This window comes from Meriones unguiculatus, chromosome 20 (genome assembly GCF_030254825.1).
Source record: "Meriones unguiculatus strain TT.TT164.6M chromosome 20, Bangor_MerUng_6.1, whole genome shotgun sequence".
Lineage (NCBI taxonomy): Eukaryota > Metazoa > Chordata > Mammalia > Rodentia > Muridae > Meriones > Meriones unguiculatus.
In genome coordinates, this window is record NC_083367.1 from 8,507,494 (window position 1) to 8,524,794 (window position 17,301).

The following is a 17,301-nucleotide window of genomic DNA, read 5'->3' on the forward strand; positions in this document are numbered from 1 at the left end:
GAGAAGCAGGGATTTAAGCTTGAAGGCAGGTAATAGGTGTAGGAAGATGTCGCTAAGGTACATGACAAACCAACAGTGGTTTTGAGACTTAGTTGTGTGGTTTTGTCTATAGGGTCATGATCTTCCAGATCCAGGAGTAGGAAAATGCATGCACCCTTGCATAGGAGCTCGGTGACAGCTTTCAGGCAAATGAGAGAGATACTACATACACTATTTCCATGTTTCATATCAGGAAGTATATTTGGGAGTGGCATAGTCTTAAATCAGTCAATAGGACTCTCTATCATCAGCTACCTTACCAGATTGTGTGCAGAATCAGGTAAAAGAAAGAAAGACGATGAAAACGGGAATTAATTCAGAAACTGACATTTGTGATACAAATTAAAAAAGAAAAAATATGCTCTGTTTTTGACAGGTATTATTGTTACACAGAACTGAACTACTTGATTACTTGTGGGGCATCTTATTACAAATCTGTGTCCTTTCTTTTACAGATGGTTGTTTTCTGTTACCTAGAAACACTTGAGACCATCTCCATTCTCCACAGTTTGTATAACTAGTGAAATTGTTTCTCTTGATTAACAAACAAATAGAAAATACGTGATAATGCAATGAAGTCATTTTAATCAAAGTCAGATGAATATCTTTTTAGATCTGTGAGCAGCATTTGCTATGTGTCTGAAGTCTCGTTCAGTGATAGACATGTAAAGTTAGTATTAGTCTCTGTAGGTTTCTTTAAAAGATGGGTTATGTTAAGTACTCATCTGTTTTTATTTTTTGCTTTTATGTTGTATCCTTTGAGTATGTAAAGGCATCCAGTTTACAAATATTCTTAATAATATACAGATTCTAAACACTCAGTTTATTTATAGGTTAAAAAATTGCTTTTGGTGGAAATTGGAAGCATTCACACTCTTCTTATCAAGAAAAGCAGAAGAAAATGAGTGCCCTCAGAGAGAGCTGCTGTCAGCGATGGTTTGGGGAAAGTTCATGTCACATAGTCTGACTTTCATATCATATTATAATAGCTGCTTTCAAAAGTCGTGATTGATTAGGGCGTGCTAAAAATTCCAGTGTCAGTTGCAGCCTTAAAGGCAACAATTCTTCTGTATTTGAAAAAAAAAAAAAAGTCTTAACTCTGTGTCTTGGTATCTTTTTCTTTTATCAGGAGAAAGGTAATGCTGACTCTAGAAAAATACTGGAGGAAATAGCCTTAATTTTTAACTTGTATTAACTCATATTTTTATCCACATTTATTCCAAGGAAACAATACTTCATTTCATCTTTTTCATCATTAATATTTCTTTCTGAGAAGATAAAAAGTTAAAGTAACTTTCTGAATTTGGCTTCAAGGATTTTGATTTAAATCTGAATGTAAACAGTTTCTTTGTGACTGTTTTGGTCTGTCTTCCTTCAATATATAATTAATTGTTGATTAGAGTTAATGAAGAAACTATATTTAAGATGACCATCACAAATAATGCAACAGGTTATCTATCAAACTACTATATATTTCAAATGAGTGACTGTTATGATATATTAATGAATTTGAATGTAAATATCTTAAAAATAACAGCTAAGAAAAAAACTTAATCAGAAAATTTCTTGTAAAGTGAGTGTGTCAAATGTAGTTTCTAAATATCTAATTTAGAAAAAAAATGGCAGCAAAGTTTAGGATCGAATGTTCGGTGTAGTTACTTTAAACTGAGAACGAGAAGCCAACAGTAACCAACACCCAACACCAGGAGCAGCACCAAAGGACAAGAGCAGCATCTTGTTGCACAGTGTGTTCTCCATTGACTGAACACGTAAAACGGAATATAATGAAATCATCAGTTCCCTTAGAATTTATTGAGTAATGGAAATTAATAGCTGATTCCAACATTGAGGCTTGAAGGCTCAGGCTGTGTTTCACCTACTATAAACGAGAACTTACAGAAAGCCAGCAGTGAGCTCTGTGAACACGGAGTGAGTACTGGCAACCAGAAAACACATACTGACATTCTATTTTAGCCATGAATAGAATTCATTAATGAGCAAATTCTGCTTGGTTAGGGTAAAAAACATGGTCAATAAATTCTATGGAATAAGAAATACCATCTGATGCATCTAGGCAGGAAATGTTACTAGAAATTAGTATTATTAATATTAGTGGAAATTATTGTGTGAAGTTACACAGAAGTACGTAGGACAACACACATACTACCACATAACCTTAAAGTACTTTTGGGTACTATTAGATAATATGTAAGTTATTTCTTTTTTTTTTTTTTTCAATGCAGTTTATTCAGGAACATTGAACAATCCTCGGACCCCGGGGAAAGCCAGCCCACAGCTTAAATAGCCTCTGGGTAGCCAACCCAGGCGTGCCACGGGGGCAATGCAGATAGGTCCACATACATGGAAGCAAGCCAGATCCTCGGCCTTAGCCAAATGTGGAGTTGTTCGTGACAGAGAGCACTCACCATCGGGAAGGTGGAAGGCAGAAACCAGCTCCATCTTTAAGGCATAGCATTCCGCAGCTCTCTACAGTTCCCCCTTTTTGTTTTAGACGCATCAGGCAAGAGTAGAGGTCTGATCTCTGATATTAGATAAATTGGGACTTTGTACAGATGTTCATTTAGGTGTCATCCACCCAAAGAGCATCAGACCCGACCGATACCTTTTTCTCAGAGGCGGGACCTGGGGCATCAACCCGCATGCAATCAGACATGCTCTTCTCTGGGTCCAAAGCGGCTGACCCTGAGTGCAGTGCTTAGCCTCGCATCCTGAGCATAACATTTTAGCTTTTTATGGTATCCAACCATGCTTGATAATATGTAAGTTATTTCTAACTCTTGCTTCGAACTTCTATCTGACGTGCAGAACCATTCCTACAAAGTGATTTTCACATTTGTTATTTCATTTATATTTAAATCAAAGAGCACAAATAACAATAGATGAAATAAATAGATGGACGTTTATTTATTTCAGTTAGCAGGGAGTATTTGGTAAAGAAAAACATTTTGCCTTAATTTTCACAGTACTGATTGATATAATACATACAGTTTCATAGTTGGAAATTTCTATTTGTCTCTTAAAGATCAGTAAAGTCATGACTTAGAGTGTAGAATAGATTACTGTATGCATTCTGCAAGGTAAGCACTATCTGAAAAAAACACCTTCTTTACCTGTGTGACAGGAGAAAGCACTGCATATTTCTATAGCTTTATGAGATTTGAGAAATATTTTTTGTGTTAATTTTAAAAAGTATGTCCCTAATTGATTTCGGTTTTACCATCTGGACATGTATATGTATTTCATAAATCTTTTTCTGCTCTGAAATATTTGATATGTTTTGAGACAGCTTTATGACTTTATTTTTTTTTTCTAAATAAAGAATTGCAGTTAATTTCAATGATTATGTAAGCCGTTAGAAGGTCTAGAAAAAGTCTGGAATGAGATTTCTAGATTGTTCTTTCTAGAGAATGGAAACAGGGGTGTATTTTGAAGACTGTAAGCCATTTGATTGTATCAGAATGCTCATGGTCTTAGGTGAGCAAGAATGAATAGATGAATAAGATTGTAAATGCATTCATAAACACAGCAAAACATACTGCATCTCTTAAATGCACCTTCAATGCCCTACACGAAGTCTATTTAAGAACTGAAAGTCAGTTTAGGCATTTGTGTGTGCTGCCATCCTTCCAACACTCCAGGTGAATTTCTTTCTGTAGATTCGTTCCCAGCCTTCCTCACAGTCTACATGATTCTTGCTGTATTTTACAATATCTTATTATCTCAAGAGATAATTTAATTAAATTCTCATATGACATTTTAATTTTCTTCCATATTTTGAATATCTTAAAATTTATTAACCCTGTTTCATATATTTTCACTTGCCATTAATCAAAATTGGTGGTAAATAAAATTAGGCAGTAGTATCTAAGGTACCAGCATCAAGTGTCAGGGTATGAACAAGAAAATAAGAGATAATTTTTTTCTCATGTGTTTATCTACCAGTCAAATGATACTAAGTTTTACAAATGATTCACAAAGGTTGTGGCCAAGTGTTGGTGCCAGTGTGATTGAGAGTTCTTAAACGTGAGGGACTTAAAGATGATGATAACACAGACCTTGTTCATCTTTAGTGTGATGAAGTTCGTGTGCTATAAGTGGATTTTCTTTGTCTTTGAATCATTGGAAAGTAGAAAATAATTGTGGGAAAATATGCACTTGTCAGTTAAAGTATAGGAAGTGAAGGTGACAGACTTCCTTCAAGCAGGGGTCTTCTCAGGCCCATTGTACCAGGAGGGTTTAAGCACTTTGGAATGTACATCAATTTTGTTAATATTATCATAAATTGAGAAGATTGTTTTTAAAGAGCATGTATGTTTAGGTATTAGAATACTACAATGCCAAATCAATATTACATAATGAAGTACAAGGAACACAAAGAGGAAAAAGTATTTAAAAGGCAAAATTCAGAATGTACTCATTATGGAAGTTTTAGGCATTTTCTTTTTATGTGTTGATAAATTATTTTGTGATTTCCACAATCTAAATTTTTCAATGAACTTACTTGTTTTTCTGTTGTTTTCCAGTTCTTATCAAAATAGTTCATGGCGACCATTTTAAAAATGTTTCTCAAGCAATAAATACTACACTTTGGGAAACACTGTTCAGTTCCTAAGGGATTTTTCCAGCAGTCTCTACTTCCATACTGATAGATTATGATAACAATGATACATAAAAGACATACCAAATATTCATATAAAATTCAATAGAGTGGAGTTTCCTAATAAGCTTGTTTATTTTCTGATGTGAAAATGAAATATTCAGTTTAGGACAGTGTTCTTTTTGGATCACTCTTCCTAAATACTTGAAATTCACCTGCACATTTAGAAGAACCAGGACCCATTGTGAAATTCAGTACTTGATTTTCAAATGCAATCATTTCCTCCCTGCTAGAGTGCTATTTCTTTTCTAAGCTTTCTCATTCTCTCTCTCTCTCTCTCTCTCTCTCTCTCTCTCTTCTCACATCCCTTTATACATTAGTAATAACGGTTCAAACTTTTAATGGGCAATAACATTTCTTTACCTCAAATAAAGACACACAATCTGTTTCACTGAATACTGTCTGAGAGCTGTTTCTTCGCTGGAAGAGCTAAAAGAGCTTTGAAACTAGACCCCTTTGAGGAGGCTTTCCTCCTCAGCACTCCCAGCCAGACCTTGACCCTGCAGAGTTCATCTATCCCAATTTCCCATCTCTTCCCAGAGCGGTGTGCAGTGGTGCCTGGCCCTGGAGGAAGGAAGCAGAGAGCAGAAACACATACACACATACACACACACACACACACACACACACACACACACAGAGAGAGAGAGAGAGAGAGAGAGAGAGGTAGAGAGAGACTCTTCCCTATATACCTTCAGCTTGTGCTACCTCACTGTATTGATCTTTGTATTGATATTCAATCGCAAATTCTGAAATGTCCCAAAGCCAATGTGCATCCAGCCTGCAGTGCAACCTTTCAATGAGGCTTAGTGGAAAGAAGCTTGCCAGTGAGGGTGTACTGTGGAATGGGATTATAAACTAGAGTCTCTCTGATTTTCCTTTACTTCTTGGCCACCAGGAAGTGAATAACTTCCTCCCTTCCTAGTCCTGTTTTCAGTACTCTTCATTATAGACCCAGGTAACCAACCAAACATGATAACAAACCAGAACAATCATTTCCTCTTTTTAAGTTGCTTATCTAATATTTTGTCACAGTAATCCTAGTCTCAACACGGTGTTCTTATACAGCTTAACATAAGGAACTTAGCATATAAAAATTAATATAACTTCACATATAGAACTTAACATAATGTTCTTTCTGCCACTCAATAAAGAGATATTTTGGAGATCCAAGATGGTGGCACCGGGAGGACACTGTGTCTGAGGAGCAGGACAGCAGTGTCTGCACAGTGACCAAGAGACAGAACTCTGGGCCCTAAAACACCAGCTTTTGCAATTCCCAGGTGAGAAGAAACCCCATGGTGTGGGAAGCAATCAAGTCCTCTCTCAGGTCATCGAGCTAAAACCTGGAAGACTTCCCCATTCCAGGCAGGCACTCAGTCACCAGACCAGAGCCACAATCCTTTGTGTCTTGATCACCTTCCCAGGCTGAACTGTGGGAACCAAAACACCAGACACTGAGATTCCCAGTTGTAAGAAAATCCCACAGGGAAGGAAGCAAATGGGACAACCTCAGGTCACCCAATCTTTCCTCAGAAAAAGGTCCTGAGGACCAGCAGGCTACCAGCTACCAGCCCAGAGACATGCTGCGTTCCTGACTCTCCCTCACAGACAGAACTGTGCACCTTAGAGCACCAGAGACTGGGTTTGCCAGTCAGGAAAAAAAACACAGTGAGGGAACTCTGGGCCCTCAGGTCTGAGCTTAGAGCACTCAGCTGACTCCCCATCACACACGGAAAAGTTCTTGGAAACTACCCGGGTCCCTGCAGGTACTCGGTGGCCAGCTTGGAGCCACCACCTGCCTGAGCCTGCGTGCTCTATACTCCACCCCAGACAGAACTATGGACCTCAACACACCAAAGATTGGGTCTCCCTGTTGGGCAGAAACCCCACGGTGGTGGTGGAGGAACATCTGGTCCTCTCTGAGGACACCCAGCTCCGGAAAAGTTTCTGGATCCCCCAGGCTCCAGGCTGGATGCATGAGCCTGCTGCATGCATGAGATCTGTGCTCACCTGCCACTGATTACCCCTTGGGTACTGGGGCACAGACTTCCAAACTCAGATCTACAGAACTCTGGGATCCCTAAGATCAGCCCCTAGATACTGCTCCAAGTGGCAACCAGTTATCCCTAAATAAACAGAACAAACTGCAGAGCACCCAGGTTATATCAGCAGATCACCACATTTAGAGCAAGAAACCCAGAAGCAGGGCAGCTGTCTCCAGGACTTCTACAGGTGAGAGGAGAGCCCCCTTGACTAACAGAGACTACAATTACCACTCAGGTCTATACACCTGAGATGAACTGTGGCAGTTCCTGAAAAACACTGGCCATTCACTGACCATACCCAAAAAGCTGAGGAGGCCACCTTAAGGAAAAACCATCTTCCTGCCAAGAGAATTCTTCCCACCCTATGATTACAGGAAGCACCAGAAACTAACAGCCAACACCTAAGAGAACCCAATGGGTAGAGGCCAGCTTAAAACTCAAGCAAGAAAAGACAGAAAAATAGGGCATTTCCAGAACCCAGTTATCCAGGGGCAAGCAGCCCTGGACACCCCAGCATAAATGAAATTTAAGATGACCTTACATTTATGCTTATGAAGAGGATAATAGAGGAAACAAATAAAATGCATGAAGATTAGAGGAAGATAAAGTCAAACAGATTATAGATATTGCTGAGATTCAAAGCCAAACTTTGGACAGAGTACAGAGAATATTATGAAAGAAGGGGGAGATAGAAAGACCTGGAGGGAACAGGAGCTCCACAAAGGAGCAACAGAATCAAAAAATCTGGGCACAGGTGTCTTTTCTGAGACAGATACTCCAAACAGGGACCATGCATTGAAAAAACTTAGAACCCCTGTGCAGATGTAGCCCAAGGAAGTTCAGTATCCAAGTGGTTTCCCCAATAATAGGACCAGGGACCATCTCTGACATGAACTCATGGGCTGGCTCTTGGATCACTTCTACCTGAGGGAGGAACAGTTTTGCCAGGCCACAGAGGAAGACAAAGAAGCCAGTCCTCATGAGTCGTGATAGACTGTGGTCAGATGGAATGGGAGGAAGACCTCTCCTATCATTGGACTTGGGGAGGGGCGTAGGAGAAAAAGAGGGAGGGAGGGTGGGATTGGAAAGTGATCAGGGAGGGGCTACAGCTAGGATACAAACTAAATAAACTGTAATTAATAAAATAAAAATGTAAAGTTTTTTCTTTTTTAAATTTATTTATTTTTATTAATTACAGTTTATTAACTTTGTATCCTCCCATAAGCCCCTCCCTCCTCCCCTCCTGGTCCCACCCTCCTTCTCCCTTCTTCAGGCGTGCTCCTCCTCCCCAATCCACTGATAGGGGAGGTCCTCCTCTCCTTCCTTCTGATCTTAGTCTATCAGATCTCATCAGGAGTGGCTGCATTGTCATCTTCTGTGGCCTGGTAAGGCTGCTCTCCCCTCAGGGGGAGGTGATCAAAGAGCAGGCCAATCAGATTATGTCAGAGGCAGTCCCTCTTCCCATTACTATGCAACCCACTTGGACACTAAACTGCCATGGGCTACATCTGTGCAGGGATTCTAGGTTATCTCCATGAATGGTACTTGGTTGGAGTATGAGTCTCTGGGAAGACCCCTGTGTTCAAATTTTCTGGTTCTGTTGCTCTGCTTGTGGGGTTCCTGTCCTCTCCGGCTCTTAATATTTCCCAGTTCTTACATAAGATTCTATGTACTCTGCCCAACAGTTGGCCAAGAGTTGGCCATAAGTCTCAAAAATATGAAAGATCCAGAAAAAAAAATATTTCATATATCTCATGTATTAAAATATTTTCATTATAGTATATAACAATATAATTCCCTTTGTTGGCCAGATCCAAATAAATTACTTTGAAACCTAAGAAAATGATAATATTAAGATCTGCACTATGAGTCTCTGGGAAGTTCCCTGTGTTCAAATTTTCTTGTTCTGTTGCCCTCCTTGTAGAATTCCTGTCCTCTCCAGCTCTTGCTATTTCCCACCTCTTACCTAAAATTCCATTCACTCTGCCTGACAGTTGGCCATCATGCTCAGCATCTGCTTTGATAGTCTGCAGGGCAGAGGCTTTCAGAGGCCCTCTGTGGCAGGTTCCTAGGTTGTTTCCTGTTTTCTTCTTCTGATGTCCACATACTCCAACCAAGGACTATTCATGGAGATAACCTAGAACCCCTGCACAGATGTAGCCCATGGCAGTTCAGTGTCCAAGTGGGTAACATAATAATGAGAAGAGGGACTGCCTCTGACATAATCTGACTGGCCTGCTCTTTGATCACCTCCCCCTGAGCGGGGAGCAGCCTTACCAGGCCACAGAAGATGACAATGCAGCGACTTCTGATGAGAACTGATAGACTAAGATCAGAAAGAAGGAGAGGAGAACTTCCCCTATTAGTGGACTGGGGGAGGGGCATGCATGCAGAAAGGTGAGGGAGGGTGGGATTGGGAGGGGAGGAGAGAGGGGCTTATGGGGGAGATACAAAATGAATAAAGTGTAATTAATAAAAATAAAAATAATAAAAAATATCTACACTATGGTATACAGATGCATATAAACTAAAACAGCATTAATTAAGATCTCCCAGATATTGTTGAAAATGTTTTAATGATATAATCATTCATTTATATTAATGAACTAAAGTTAATTCCAGTTTTCAAAAGAAAATGTATAAATATAACACCCCTAAATTTCAATATCTCTAATGACTGAGTAAGTATGAATTAGAATAGAAAAATGTCTTTCATTAACTATTGGAGTATTCAGGCATTTTTGAAATCACATAGCTATGAAAATAATATTTCTCGAATAAGGACCCAAAACATAATACTATATATTCAATATTGTTTGTTCTAAAATATTATAAAGTGACTTACAAAAATGTCCTAAAAAGTATGTAGATAGTAGAGTGAAAGCAAAACATGACCACATGAGACTGGGAACATAAAATATCAGCAAGGGGATGGAGAGATGGCTCAGTAGTTAACAATGCCTCATACGCCTACAAAGTTCCCAAGTTTAGCTCCCAGCACCACAATATCAACTGTAACTTCAGCTCCAAAGGTGTTTGACAACTTTTCTGGCTGTTTTTGGTATTGGTACACATGCATGAACACAGGCACACATACATACACACAAATAAAAAATAATATCCTCTGAAAGTAAAACACAAAACAAACTAAAAAAACAAAACAAAATATATTTAGATTCGGCATTTAATACAAGAATACATGTGCTGTCTTTCACATACAGTTGTCAAATACAAGTGTCTGATTGGCAGAACCTAAATTGTCTTGAAACTTATCTGGAAGGAAATTCATTTAATTTACCCTTTTTATTTTGCACCTGTAAGGAGAAGGCTAGAAACTATATAGATGTGTAAGCATCAGGTCTGTTAAACTGTGGTAATTAAGCATTCTTTTTAAGCAGAGAAATGTGGGAGTTATTTGGGGAAATAAATGCTTGCTGCTCTTCCTAATCTTGTGCCTTTTCAACTTGATGATAGCTAGATGCCATGTTCTGAACCTCCACACCTTTTCTTCTATTTTGTTGTCTGTGAGTGTCTTTAGTGAATAAAATTTCCATTCATTCTCATATTTTCCATTTTGATTCTGCACATATGCCTTGCATATTTCTCATGGAACGTATTGTTCTTAAACCACTTGAACACTGTGATATGTGTACAGCAGAGATAAAAATGTAAATATTTAGTTTAGAAAACCCTTAATGTACAGATCTTAAGAATTGCCTCATGTTTCGACTCACATTCGTACTCTGTCAAACCCTTGAGGGGATGTGTGTAGTGAAGAATAAAGATAATGGAGACACAAACAGGGTTAGTGGAACCCATTAGACACAGCAAAGCAACTTGCAGACCTTTCTCAGATCTAGAAGCTTTCTGGTCCATGCAGGTGTGGGTAATCAATATGAATGTAGAGAAGTTGGAGCAAAGTTAGGGGCCTACCAGGAAGTCTGTGTTTTATTCAAACAGCATAGAGTTTTAAATAGTTGCTGGAAAGAACTTGTTTGGCCTAAAAAGGTAACATAACATAGTGTAGACAAAGGAGGGCTGGAATAAAATTAGAGTGGAGATTAGAGAAGAGCACTCAAAGCTCTGGGGCACTGGTTCTGCTTTTTATTCCTGCTAAGGTTGACAGTTACTTGAGTGAACAGAGACTTGATGGAGAACATAGAATCGAGAATCATCTACATTTATGGGCTAAGGAACAGGTAAAAAATGATCTTGGTTTATTATGAGGTGGTTTTGTAGTGGAAGCAGTTTTTTTTTTCATCAAAATGACACATTCTTATTAAGCATATGGCTAACTTGAGGTGCTTATACAGTCAAAGCTGGACATGAAGGTGGGTCTCATGCCTGAAGGTACCATTTCCCTTGCTGTTTATTGCTTATTTTACCCACCCCTTTTTGAAATGCTTCCAGCTACCTTTTCCCTTCCAGATTTAACACATTCTAATGTTAAGTCATGTCATGCCTCAGTAATGAAACAGATTACTTTTCTGTCACTGTGAGCAATTCCACACCTGAAGCTGCTGTAGCGGATTAGGGAACTTTCTTTCCAACATGATGCTTTCCACTTCTCTACGGTTATACTATCTTTCTAAGCAAATAGTTGCTTCAAGAATAGAATGCTAAATGCATTGGAGGGAAGTTTACTAATTAACTTTTCTTTCCCTGTGATTTCATTTCCTGCTTTGTCAACCTTCTACAAAAAGGAAGTCTACAAAATCACCTGCACCTTGACAGAATGTTCCCATTAGTGGCAAAGCCAGGTGATCAGACATTGATTCAATAATACAGGGTGTTTTGCTTTTGGTTAGGTTTCTTTTCATTTTTTTCCTTTTTTATTATTATCATTTACTACAATTTATTCAATTTTTAATCCCAGCTGTACTTCCCTTCCTCATCTCCTCCAAGTCCCACCCTCACTCACTCTTCTCTCCCTGTGCCCCTCCCCAAGTCCACTGATAGGAAAGGTCCTCCTCCCCTTCTATTTGACCCTAGCCTATCAAGTCATATCAGGACATTGTCTCCCTCTGTGGAATTGCAAGGCTGCATCCCCCCAGGGGGAGGTCATCAAAGAGCCTGACACTGAATTCATGCCAGGGGTTCTAGGTTTCTGTACAACCATTTTTTTTTTTAGAAAAGTTATTAATGACTTGAGTGTGAAATGACTGACAAGCATAACATTGGGAAAGTATAAAATACATTTAGAGTCTACATTTAATGAGAATTTAAATAACTTTGTAAACACACAAAAAGCAACCCTCTGTGTAATGTAAAATGTCTGATTTGAATTAAAGTAATGACAAAAATGCAGGCAAATATTCTAAATTAATGAGAATATCCTGTTGATCAGATTTTGTATCAATCAGCCACATTCATTTTAAAGCAATGAAAGACAAGAATCTCACTAGGAGAGTCTCCTTTATGTGTTTAAATAACCACAGATCAATGACTGTACACTATTCATTGGCAAAGTATCTTAACAGTGTAACTGTGTTGAATAGGGTTTTTTGTTGTCTTTTTTTTAAATATTAGTTACAGTTTGTTGACTTTGTATCCCTGGTGTATCCCACTCCCTCTTTTCCTCCCAATCCCACCCTCCCACACTCATCTCCTCTCTGCACCTTTCCAAGTCCACTGATAAGGGAGAACCTCTTCCCTTTCCATCTGATACTTGTTTATCAGGTGTCTTCAGGACTGGCTACAAAGTCCTCCTCTGTGACCTAGCAAGGCTGCTTTGGGGGGGGGGTGTCAAAGAGCCCCCCCATTGAGTTTATGTCAGAAACAGTCCCTGTTCTTATTAGGGTACTCACTTGGATATTGAGCAACCAAGGGCTACATCTGAGCAGGGGCTGTAGGTTGCATCCATACATGGTCATTGTTTGGAGACAGTCTCATAAAAGATCCCTGTGCCCATATATATTTGGTCCTTGTGGAACTCCTGTCCTCTCCAGGTAGTATTAACTCCCCACCCCCGCGCTTTTTTTTTTTTTTTTTTGTTCCCTGCATCCTGCTCTGCTGGGGGTTTGGTTATGAGTCTTAATATTTGTTTTAATACATTGCTAGGCAGAGTCTTTCAGAGGCCCTCTGTGGTAGCTCTTGTCCTGTTACTTGTTTGCTCCTACAACCAATGTCCATCCCATTTGTCTTTCTAAGTGAGAATTGATCATCATAACCTGGGTCTTCTTTCTTGTTTATCTTGTTTAAGTGGGTAGATTTCAGTATATTTATCCTATCTTATAGGACTATATAAGTGAGTATATACCATGTGAGTCTTTCTGCTTTTGGGATACCTCACTCAGGATGATCATTTCTAGGTCCCACCATTTGCCTGCAAATATCATGATTTTGTGTAAAAGTACCACAATTTCTATATCGATTCCTCAACTGAGGGACATCTGGGTTGTTTCCAGGTTCTGGCTATTACAAATAAAGCTGCTACAAACATGGTTGAGCAAATGTCCTTGTTGTGTACTTAAGCCTCTTTTGGATATATGCCTAGGAGTGGTATAACTGGATCCTGAGGAAGCACTATTTCTAATTGTCTGAGAAAGCACCAGATTGATTTCCAAAGTGGTTGTACAAGTTTTCATTCCCACCAGCAATGAAGGAGGGTTCCCCTTTCTCCACAACCTCTCCAGCATGTGTTGTAGCTAGAGTTTTTGATCTTAGCCATTCTGGTGGGTGTCAGGTGAAATCTCAGGGTCGTTTTGATTTGCAGTTCTCTGATGGCTAAGGATGTTGAACATTTCTTTAAGTGTTTCTCTGCCATTCTGTATTCCTCTACTGAGAATTCTTTGTTTAGCTCTGTACCCCATTTTTTAATCGAATTGCTTGATTTGCTGCTTTTTAACTTCTTTAGTTCTTTATATATTCTGGATATCAGCCCTCTGTCAGATGTAGGATTGGTGAAGATCCTTTCCCAGTCTGTAGGCTGTCATTTTGTTTTGATGTCTATGTCCTATGTTGTACAGAAGCTCTTAAGCTCCATAAGGTCCCATTTAGGGATTGTTTCTCTTAAAGCCTGTGCTGTTGGTGTTCTGTTCAGGAAGTTGCCTCCTGTGCCAATGAGTTCCAATGTCTTACCCACTTTTTCTTCTATCCAATTTAGTATATCTGGTTTTATGTTGATATCTTTGATCCATTTGGACTTTAGTTTTGTGCAGGGTGATAAATATGGATCTATTTTCATTTTTCTGCATGTAGACATCCAGTTGGACCAGCACCATTTGTTGAAAATGCTCTTTTTTCCACTGAATGGTTTTGGTTTCTTTGTCAAAAATCAAATATCCATAAGTATGTGGGTTTAATTTTGGGTCTTCTATTTCATTCCATTGATCCACTCACTATTCTATTTCTATGCAAATAACATGCCATTTTGTTGTTGTTGTTTTTGTTTGTTTGTTTGTTTGTTTACTATTGCTCTGTAGTATAGCTTGAGATCAGGGATGGAGATGCCTCCAGACAATCTGTTCTTGTACAGGATCGTTTTGGAAATTCTGGGTTTTTTTTTTTTTGTTTCTCCATATGAAGCTGATAATTTTCCTCTCAAAATCTATGAAGAATTGTATTGGTATTTTGATGGGAATTGCATTGAATCTGTAGATTACTTTTGGCAGGATAGCCATTTTCACTATGTTAATCCTACCGATCCATGAGCATGGGGAGATCTTTCCATCTTCTGATATCCTCTTCCATTTTTTTCTTCAGAGACTTGAAGTTTTTCTCATACAGGTCTTTCACTTGTTTGGTTAGAGTCACTCCAAGGTACTTTATGTTATTAGTGGCTATTGTGAAGGGTTTTGTTTCCCTAATTTCTTTCTCAGCCCTTTTGTCTTGGGTATACAGGAGGGCTTCTGATTTTTTTGAGTTAATTTTGTATCCAGCCACTTTGCTGAAAGTGTTTATCAGCTGAAGGCGTTCTATGGTTGAATTTTTGGGGTAGCTCATGCATTCTATCATATCATCTGTGAATAGTGAAACTTTGACCTCTTCTGTTCCAAATTGTATTCCCTTGATTTCCTTTAGTTGTCTCATTGCTCTAGTAAGGAATTCAAGTACTATGTTGAAGAGATATGGAGACAATGGACAGCCTTGTTTTGTCCCTGATTTCAGTGGGATTGATTTAAATTTCTCCCCATTAAGTTTGATGTTAGCTATAGGCTTGCTGTATATTGCTTTTACTATCTTTAGGTATGTGCCTTGTATCCCTGATCTCTCCAAGACTTTAAACATGAATGGGTGTTGGATTTTGTCAAATGCTTTTTCAGCATCTAAGGAGATGATCATGTGGTTTTTCTCCTTCAGTTTGTTTATATGGTGCATTGCATTGATGGATTTCCGTATATTGAAACACCCTTGCATGCCTGGGGTGAAGCTCACTTGGTCATGGTGGATGATATCTTTCATCTGTTCTTGGATTCGGTTTGCCAGTATTTTATTGAGTATTTTTGCATTAATGTTCATAAAAGAGATAGGTCTTAAGTTCTCTTTTTTTGTTGGGTCTTTTTGTGGTTTAGGTATCAAGGTAACTGTGGCTTTGTAGAATGATTTTGGTAATGCTCTTTCTGTTTCTATTTTGTGGAATATTTTGAGGAGTATTGTTATTAGTACTTCTTTGAAGGTCTGGTAGAATTCTGCACTGAAACTGTCTGGCCCAAGGCTTTTTTTGGAGGGGAGACTGTTAATGACTGGTTCAATTTCCTTGGGGGATATAGGGCTATTCAGTCTTTCTACTTAATGTTGGTAGATGGAATCTATCAAGAAAATTGTCCATTTCATTTAGATTTTCAAATTCTGTGGTGTACAGGCTTTTGTAGTATGACCTAATGATTGTTTGGATTTCCTCAGTGTCTGTAGTTATGTCACCGTTTTCATTTCTGATTTTGCTGATTTGGATAGATTCTCTCTGCTTTTTAGTTAGTTTGGCTAAGGGTTTGTCTATCTTGTTGATTTTCTCAAAGAACCAGCTTTTTATTTCATTGATTCTTTGAATAGTTTTATTTGTTTCTAATTGATTGATTTCAGCCCTGAGTTTGATTATTTCCATCCATCTGCTCCTCTTGGGTGTGTCTGCTTCTTTTTTTTTTCTAGGGTTTTCAGTTGGGGCATTAAGTTGCTTGTATGTGATGTTACAAATTTCTTCTTGAAGGCACTTAGACCTATGACGTTTCCTCTGAGCACTGCTTTCAATGTGTCCCATAAATTCAGGTATGTTGTGCCTTCATTTTCATTGAATTCTAGGATGTGTTTAGTTTCTTTCTTTATTTCTTCGTTGACCCAGCTGTCATTGAGTAGCAAGTTGTTCAGTTTCCATGTGCGTGTAGGCTTTTTGTTATTTCCGTTGTTGTTGATGTCCAGCTTTAGTCCATGGTAGTCAGATAGAATACAGGGATTATTTCAATCTTCTTGTATCTGTTGAGGCTTGCTTTGTGACCAACCATATGGTCTATTTTGGAGAACGTTCCATGAGGTGCTGAAAAGAATTATACTCTTTTGAGTTTGGGTGAAAAGATCTGTAGACATCTATTAGGTCCATTTGATTTAGGGATTCTGTAAGTGCCTATTTCTCTATTTGGTTTCTGTCTAGTTGATCTGTCCCTTGGTGAGAGTGGGGTGTTAAAGTCTCCTAGTATTAAGGTATTAGGATCAATGTATGATTTAAGCTTTAATAATGTTTTATTTATGAATGTAGGTGCTCTTGTATTTGGGGCATAGATGTTCAAAATTGTGATCTCCCCTTGGTGGATTTTTTCTTTGATGAGAATATAGTGGCCCTCCTTATCTTTTTTGCTTAATTTTGGTTGAATGTCTATTTTATTAGATATTAGGATGACTACTCCAGCTTGTTTTCTGGAACCATTAGCTTGAAAAACATTTTTCCTGCCCTTTGCTCTGAGGTAGTGTTTATCTTTATTACATAGGTGTGTTTCTTGGATGCAACAGAATGTTGGATCTTGTTTCCGCAACCATTCTGTTAGTCTTTGTTTTTTGGGGGGGTAGTTGAGTCCATTGATGTTGATAGATACTAGTAACCAACAATTGTTACTTTTTTTTTTGATGTGGGGTTGGTGGTATTGCTGAGTTTCATTGCCTGTATTCTTTTGGTTTTTTGTTGTGTAGTTATCTATTTCCTTTGTTTCCTTAGATGTAGTTGTTTTCTTTAGGTTGGAGTTTCCCTTCTAGTAACTTCTGTAGAACTGGGTTACTGTGTATATATTGTTTAAATTTGTTTTTTTTTTTTTTTTCATGGAATATTTTGACTTCTCTGTCTATGTTGATTGAAAGTTTTTCTGGGTATATTAGTCTGGGTTGGCATCTATGGTCCCTTAAGGACTGCATGATTTCTGTCCAGGCCCTTCTGGCTTTCATAGTTTCTGTTGAGAAATCTGCTGTGATTCTGATAGGTCTACCTTCATATGTTACTTGGCCTTTTTTCCCTGTTGCATTTAATTTTTTTTTCTTGTTGTTGTTCTGAAGATTCAGTGTTTTAACTATGATGTGACATGAAGAATTTCTTTTCTGGTCTAGCCTATTTGGTGT